This window comes from Anomaloglossus baeobatrachus, chromosome 2, assembly GCF_048569485.1.
Source record: "Anomaloglossus baeobatrachus isolate aAnoBae1 chromosome 2, aAnoBae1.hap1, whole genome shotgun sequence".
Classification (NCBI taxonomy): Eukaryota; Metazoa; Chordata; class Amphibia; order Anura; family Aromobatidae; genus Anomaloglossus; species Anomaloglossus baeobatrachus.
The window spans coordinates 250,302,936-250,311,435 of record NC_134354.1 but is presented as its reverse complement, the minus strand read 5'-3'; the positions used below and the strand labels follow the sequence as shown (position 1 = coordinate 250,311,435).

General features: G+C 41.8%; 1 long non-coding RNA gene across 1 annotated transcript in view; it reads right to left on the bottom strand.

Moving 5' to 3' along the window:
- Window positions 1-481: 481 nt before the first annotated feature.
- Window positions 482-8,500, bottom strand: part of LOC142289784 (uncharacterized) — a 29,569-nt gene continuing 21,550 nt past the window's right edge. The window contains exon 3 of the long non-coding RNA XR_012750160.1: window positions 482-546. This is a non-coding gene — a long non-coding RNA (uncharacterized LOC142289784). The remainder of the gene's footprint in view (window positions 547-8,500) is intronic.

The following is an 8,500-nucleotide window of genomic DNA, read 5'->3' as shown; positions in this document are numbered from 1 at the left end:
GAAATTTTCAAAATCACTTCTTTTATCAACTGCTCATCATCACGTGTAGTATATAGAGCCTCTTGCCTTATCTAATATATAAAGCTGAATGTGTGTGTGTATGTGTGTGTGTATGTCCGGGATTGGCATCTGCACCGTCGCAGCTACAGCCACAAAATTTTGCACACTCACACTTCTGGACCCCGAAAGCGTCATAGGCTATGTTTTGAGGGGAAATTTTAACCCCGCGCTTTACAGTTACTCACCAAAAAGCCTGCTTCCATTAAAGCGAATGGAGCTGGGAGCCACAGTGCAGCCAAGACTTCAGAAGAATGCGCAGCCACGCCCTTATATGGAATGTTGGCGTGTCACAATGCTGCAGCCAGGGAAAGAGACAGAGAGGATAAGAAACAGACACAGACAGGGTAAGAGACAGACACAAAGAGACAGACACAGACAGAGACAGACTGTCAGGGAAAGAGACAGACAGGGAAAGAGAGGGAAAGAGAGAGACAGGTTAAGAGACAGACACAGACAGGTAAAGAGACAAACACAGACAAAGAGAGACTGTCAGGGAAAGAGACAGACAGGGAAAGAGAGAGACAGGGTAAGAGACAGACAAAGACAGGTAAAGAGACAGAAAAAGAGACAGACACAGGGAAAGTGACAGAGGGAAAGAGGGAAAGAGACAGACAGGGAAAGAGAGGGAAAGAGACAGATAGGGAAAGAGACAGACAGGGAAAGATAGACATGGAAAGAGAATTAGACACACGGAGAAAGAGACAGAGACAGTCAGAGACAGACAGGGAAAGAGACAGATAGACAAATAGATTGAGAGAGAGAGACAGAGAGAGTTATACAGAGGGGGAGACAGACAGAGAATGGGAGAGAAACAGAGAGACAGTTACTATCCCGGGCAGCAGTTATTAACCCGGGCGAAGCCGGGTAGTACAGCTAGTCTACAATAAAAATTATATAGGATGTACATCCAGATCTCTTATAACATGCATATCAGAACACATTAGAACCACTTCAGATTCATCAATTACTACAGCAGGCAATATGCAGAAAAAACGCTCCTCATTGGGGCTCACTAAACATTTTCAAGATTTACATGATGGGGATTTCACCTACTTAAAGGTGGCAGATATTGAATACGTTACCAGACCACCCAGAGGGAGTGACTGGTTTGCAGCTTTACTATACGCAGAGGCAAAATGGATCCTTAAGTTAGATACCAGGCAACCGTTAGGCCTTAATTTTCGTAAAGATTAGCGTTTTATCATTTAAATATACCTTTTGGGTTTTATTCTGCAACCAATTACCACCAGATATGATCCAATTTACCCTTTGCAGATGAAATATATCACTATAATATATATATATATATATATATATATATATATATATATATATATATATATATATATTTATTTTTTTTTTACCCTGCAGGTCCCCCTAGAATTTATATAAATTAATGCATATAGGTAGAATAATTATTAATTGATTTATGGGAATTTGTTTATAACAATTTTGTAGTAAATAATTACAACTGTTGGACTTTGTCATTTTATTGATAGCCCTCAAATCTTTAAATAGGTCATAAACCTTTCCTTTTTTCTACATAAGCACAAACAATCTCTAGAATTTAAGGTCTAAAAACAGGAGTTTTTGATCCATCATAACAACGCAGAAACATATTTTAATTTAATACCTTTTTTCCCATATCCTATAGGCCTAGTTTTCTCCTGGACAAGAAATGGTCCATATCCAACAGTTTGGCTTCCTTCTTTACATAATATTTGAAAGTATTTTCTATATTTCTTATTACTTTCTTTCAGATTAATCATGAAATCATATACAATACACATACACTTTGCACATTCTTTTCATTTTATTTTATTTTATTTTTCATTCCTGGATAAGGAATTTCATTATACATTTTTTTTACTTTATTCCACTTCATTCTGTTTTTACATTTTCAGTCCATTGAGTTAATATTATTCACACCTGTTTTCTATCCCTAACAATGGTCACACCCTCAAACCTCTCTCACTCAGGTATTTGTCTGACATATAAACCCGATATCATGGGCTGTATAGGTTATTTATAATTACGGACTTTTTGTTTATATGTACTGGTTCGAAACATGTCAAGATCACCCATGATTTAATGTTCATCTTGCGGTTTTCTTGAGAATCATTATAAAGCAGAATGGGGGATATTACACAACAACATGGGGACATTATACAGCAGAATGGGGGATAGTGATATAGTGATATGGGGGGGTTATGTATCATTTTGTGTAGGTTTGTATTTTAGGTGTGGTGCTCTGTCCATTCTATGTATTATTTGTCCTGTTTGCAAGTTAGTCACCACCTACCGGGTTTTTGTCCCTAAGTCTGGGGGAGGGGGCCTGGGATCCACCCAATCTCTCTCCACCTCTGAGGTATTATTCATTCTGCCTGAGAACTACAAGAGACAAGCAGGAAGATTGATCCTCTGAGGGAGAAGCTGAGGCTCCCCAGAGAGACCTGGACAGTTATCCCTTACTGGACTATATCCATGTTCCTGGACTATTTTACCCTGTGTGTGGTGGAATATGTTATGGACCTTTTGACTTGCTTGGAATAAATGTTCTTTGGATTGTTCACCCATCTCTCGCTCTGTTGATTGTGTGATATCGAAGAAGGAGCTTGTGACAAGGATATTACACAGCAGTATGGGGGATATTACACAGCAACATGGGTGTTATTGGACAGCAGAATAGGGGATATTACACAGCAGCATGGAGGACGTTATACAGCAGCAGGGGGGAGGGACATTATATAGCAGCGTAGGGGATATCACACAGCAGCATGGGGGATATTAAATAGCAGAATGAGGGATATTACATAGCAAAATGAGGGATATTACACTACATTACACTACAGCATGGACTGCATGGGTGACATACAGCATAATGGGGATATTACACAGCAGCATGGACTTTTAATTTTTTTCTTATTTGCTTGGATTCTTTTTCTTGAATACATTCATCCAATACTTTATTATTATTCCAGTGGTGGGGATCTATTAGTTAATTTTTTATTACATACATCACAGTATTCATGTAAGCTCATCCGTACACATCTCACATACTATACATCTTTGCACTTTAATCCTTTAATTGCATATATACATATATATCCTTGTGGTTGGGATTATTGTTTATTTTTCAATTTCATCAATTTTATTACAGTATTCATGTTCCTGCAAGCTCATCCGCACACACGTCACATACTACACACTTTTTTGCACTTTCATCCATTTGTCGCATATAGTCATACACTCAATATTTTGCATGAATTACACTTCACACACTTCTTTGGCACTTCTTTACATACACTGACTCTCTTACACATTTTTCTTTCTAATGTCCGCCATTACTCTTCCATTTTTTTGTCATACTGTATTTCATGTATAATATTTAATTCTTCTCATACACATTTTATAATTGCTTTTTCCCCACATATCGTTCTACACATTCACCTCATTCATACATTTTTTTATACTATTTTTCGTATATTTTTTTTTCACTGTATTTAATACAGTTTCTGCATTCATACTTTTTTTGTATAACATCGCATTACTAATGTTAGTGTATTTTTTTTTATCCGTCCTTGAAAACCTTTTGCATTAGACATAATTCCCACTTCCACATCCGGATGTGCGCACAGGTGTGTTACCCCCTTGTTGACTTCCTTAGCCGCCAGCATATCGGGCATCAGGCACTGACCACAGTGTCTTCCTGAACAGTGGCTGTGCTTGCGTTCCACGACCGAAAGTCACATGATACAGGGACTGGTCACATGACTTGTACACCGCCATATTCAGCTATGCCCAGGAAATTAGAAATTCATCTGCACCGGTTCTACACTTTCTCCTGCATAAATAGCTGGTTTTCTACAACCGACACTTATTCGCTTCACTATCCCATCCCCCGAGGAAGTCTAACGCAATACGAAACGCGCATCAGGCTGACGAGCTCCATGAACCCTATTCCTAGGTATTTAATATCCCTCTCTAACTACTTCATCTTTGCAGTCTCTGTTGCAGCATTTCTTCTTGAGCACTATACACCTTACTATTAGATCAATATCTGCTATTGGAACTTTAATAATAGAAATGCAGTGAATTTAATTATTTTATTGGTACTTTGTTTATTTTTTCATTGTCATTTGATGGCTATTTAATTATAACCTTTAGTGGTCCCTCTGGTATTTATTCCCCTCGTCATATGCCTTTGTTGAATATCCCTATCTTTTTAAAGGGAACCTGTCATCAGAAATTTCGCCCAAAAGCTAAAAGATTCCCCCTCTGCAGCTCCTGGGCTGCATTCTAGGAAGGTCCCTGTTATTATTGTGCCCCATGTGAGACCAAAATAAAGCCTTTATAAAGTTCTACCTTTTTGTATGCAGCTTCTGTAAATCCGTCACGGGGGCGGGCTCTCTGCCGTCCGTTATTCTGCCTCCTGGTCCTGTATGCCGCCCCCATCGCTCCTTTCCATATCTGATGCACCGCCCACTGCTCCAGCCATCCCCGCGCATGCCCAGTGCCAGTCTCACAGGTCTGAGCAGTGTGACCGCTGGTGACGTGTGCGCAGGCAAGTGATTATGGACGGGACTGTGACTGTTATCAGCAAGTACCCGGCCATAATCTCTTGAGCGCGCAAACCTCTCCAGCATTCACACTGAGCTCAGTGTAGATGCTAGACTGTATGGGCTGCTTCCAGGGATGACGTCCCTTTGTCATGTGATAGTATTTCGAACACGCCCCTATCACATGACAAAGGGACGTCATCCCTGGAAGCAGCCCATACAGTCTAGCATCTACACTGAGCTCAGTGTGAATGCTGGAGAGGTTTGCGCGCTCAAGAGATTATGGCCGGGTACTTGCTGATAACAGTCACAGTCCCGTCCATAATCACTTGCCTGCGCACACGTCACCAGCAGTCACAGTGCTCAGTCCCGTGAGACTGGCACTGGGCATGCGCGGGGATGGCTGGAGCAGTGGGCGGTGCATCAGATATGGAAAGGAGCGATGGGGGCGGCATACAGGACCAGGAGGCAGAATAACGGACGGCAGAGAGCCCGCCCCCGTGACGGATTTACAGAAGCTGCATACAAAAAGGTAGAACTTTATAAAGGCTTTATTTTGGTCTCACATGGGGCACAATAATAACAGGGACCTTCCTAGAATGCAGCCCAGGAGCTGCAGAGGGGGAATCTTTTAGCTTTTGGGCGAAATTTCTGATGACAGGTTCCCTTTAAGCATTTTTTTGTTCCCAGAAATTATAAAGTATCATAATATTTATATTTTTAAAATATGTTTCTAATAAAAGATTTTTTTTTTTTTTTTTTACATTTTTCGTATGGTGTTTTGACTCATGAGTAATTTCATGCCTGTTATTTGTTCATGGGAGCTTTTTGAAATTTTGATAGTGTTTTTTGAGCACCTTATTAGGGGATTTTATGATTTAGCATTAATATTCCTTTGTTTGTTGCAACAGAATATCCCGATATCTATAGAAATTGAAGATGTATATGAAAACTAAGGAACAAATTTGGAAAACTTAAGGCTGCTTTACATGTTGCAATCACATATGCGATCTCGTATGCGATTGCACACGCCCCCATCGTATGTGCGGCACGGGTAATTTGTTGCCCGTGTCGCACAAATGATTAACCCCCGTCACACGTACTTACCTGCCGAACGACCTCACTGTGGGAGGCGAACATCCACTTCCTAAAGTGGGAGGGACGTTCGGCGTCACAGCGACGTCACACAGCGGCCGGCCAATAGAAGCGGAGGGGTGGAGATGAGCGGGACGTAAACATCCCGCCCTCCTCCTTCCTTCTGCATAGCCGGCGGGTACTGCGGGAAACAGGTAAGCTGCAGTTCATCGTTCCCGAGGTGTCACACGGAGCGACGTGTGCTGCCTCGGGAACATTGAACAACCGGACGTTTAATTTTTAGAAATTGAACGACGTGTATGCGATCAATGTTTTAACGTACAATCATGATCGCACGTAGGGGTCACACATTACAATATCACTAACGATGCCGGATGTGCGTCACTTACGACGTGACCCCGCCGACAAATCGTTAGATATATTATAGCGTGTAAAGCCCGCTTAAGGCCTCAGAAATCTTTAGACAGCGAGCTTCCCCTGACTACAATGAAATATCACTTGTAAATAGGGAAACTATAAAAACATACAAAAATGCACTTTTTAAAAAAAAAAACAAGATGTGGTGGACCGTAACATCTCTCGACAATTATTTAACACGTAAGATCATACCCAGAGGTTTACGAATACAATTGTTTCCTACTTTTAACTTAGATAATGAAGATTTATTACAGAGATGGAAAGAGGCGGCTTCTACTTGTTCTTTTACTTTTATTCAAATAATTAATGAACATAACAGGATGCTGCGAAATATTGATGAGGAAATTGCTAAAATTGAATCTTCTTTAGCAAACGACATGAACAAGGAAACTCTTGATAACCATATTAATGAAATTGAACAAGACCTTAAGAAATGGGAGAAAGAAATAAACCAAAATAAAATGAAAAAATTTACTCGGGACATGACTGATTATGACAATAACAGAATATATTGCTGACAATTTAGGAAACCGATGAGAAAAGACTCACAGAACAGACATTGTTCAGTCAGGTCCGCCTTATCCACAAATGAAAGCAATACCTCCATTAGTGATCAGGAGAGAAATGGTTACAATGGCCCCAATACAAGACTAACAGGAAAAAGGAAGCAAATCCCTGGTACCAGCAACATGGGAAGGAATAAAGTTTCCAGAGAGCAGAAGGTAATAAATTTGTCATCGTACCTGCTGAGCCCAACTTAAAATAATTTATTGTGTAAGGGACTTTCATTTTCTCCTGCTCGCTCCCTAGATCTGTTTTTGACCATAAAGGATGTGCATTTATTTTGCCAGAAAAATCATTCTGAAGAAATTACACTTCAAATCACATGATGATTTCTCTACAAAAGGAGGAACTTGATGCACTTGGCACTCTGCAATCTCTTCTGGAAGAGAACAGCTCACCCAATGAGGTTAGTAATTTTCCTACAAGATTATTTCAGAAATCCAAAGAAGGGAATTTTGTTTACTTACCGTAAATTCCTTTTCTTCTAGCTCTAATTGGGAGACCCAGACAATTGGGTGTATAGGCTATGCCTCCGGAGGCAGCACAAAGTATTACACTTAAAAGTGTTAAGCCCCTCCCCTTCTGCCTATACACCCCCCGTGCTCCCACGGGCTCCTCAGTTTTGGTGCAAAAGCAAGAAGGAGGAAAAAGAATCATAAACTGGTTTAAAGTAACTTCGATCCGAAGGAATATCGGAGAACTGAAACCATTCAACATGAACTACATGTGTACACAAAAAAACAGGGGCGGGTGCTGGGTCTCCCAATTAGAGCTAGAAGAAAAGGAATTTAAGGTAAGTAAACAAAATTCCCTTCTTCTTTGTCGCTCTATTGGGAGACCCAGACAATTGGGATGTCCAAAAGCAATCCCTGGGTGGGTAAAATAATACCTCGTAAGAGAGCCGTAAAACGGCCTCTTCCTACAGGTGCGCAATCGCCGCCTGAAGGACTCGTCTACCTAGGCTGGCATCCGCCGAAGCATAGGTATGTAACTGATAGTGTTTCGTGAAAGTGTGCAGGCTCGACCAGGTAGCCGCCTGACACACCTGCTGAGCCGTATCCTGGTGTCTCAAAGCCCAGGACGCACCCACGGCTCTGGTAGAATGGGCCTTCAGCCCTGAGGGAACCGGAAGCCCAGCCGAACGGTAGACTTCGAGAATTGGCTCCTTTATCCACCGAGCCAAGTTTGATTTGGAAGCCTGTGACCCTTTACGCTGGCCAGCGACAAGGACAAAGAGTGCATCCGAGCGGCGCAGGGGCGCCGTACGAGAAATGTAGAGTCTGAGTGCTCTCACCAGATCTAACAAGTGCAAATCCTTTTCACATTGGTGAACTGGATGAGGACAAAAAGAAGGTAAGGAGATATCCTGATTGAGATGAAAGGGGGATACCACCTTAGAGAGAAAGTCCGGAACCGTACGCAGAACCACCGTGTCCTGGTGAACAACCAGGAAAGGAGCTCTGCATGACAGCGCTGCTAGCTCGGACACTCTCCGAAGTGAAGTGACTGCTACTAGAAAAAACCCTTTCTGCGAAAGGCGTGAGAGAGAGAAATATCTCTCATTGTCTCGAATGGTGATTTCTAAAGAACCAGCAGCACCCTGTTCAGATCCCAGGGTTCTAACGGCCGCTTGTAAGGAGGAACGATGTGACAAACCCCCTGCAGGAACGTGCGTACCTGTGGAAGTCTGGCTAGGCGCTTCTGGAAAAAACACAGAGAGCGCTGAGACTTGTCCCTTAAGGGAGTTGAGCGACAAACCCTTTTCCAGTCCAGATTGAAGGAAGGACAGAAAAAAAGGGCAAGGC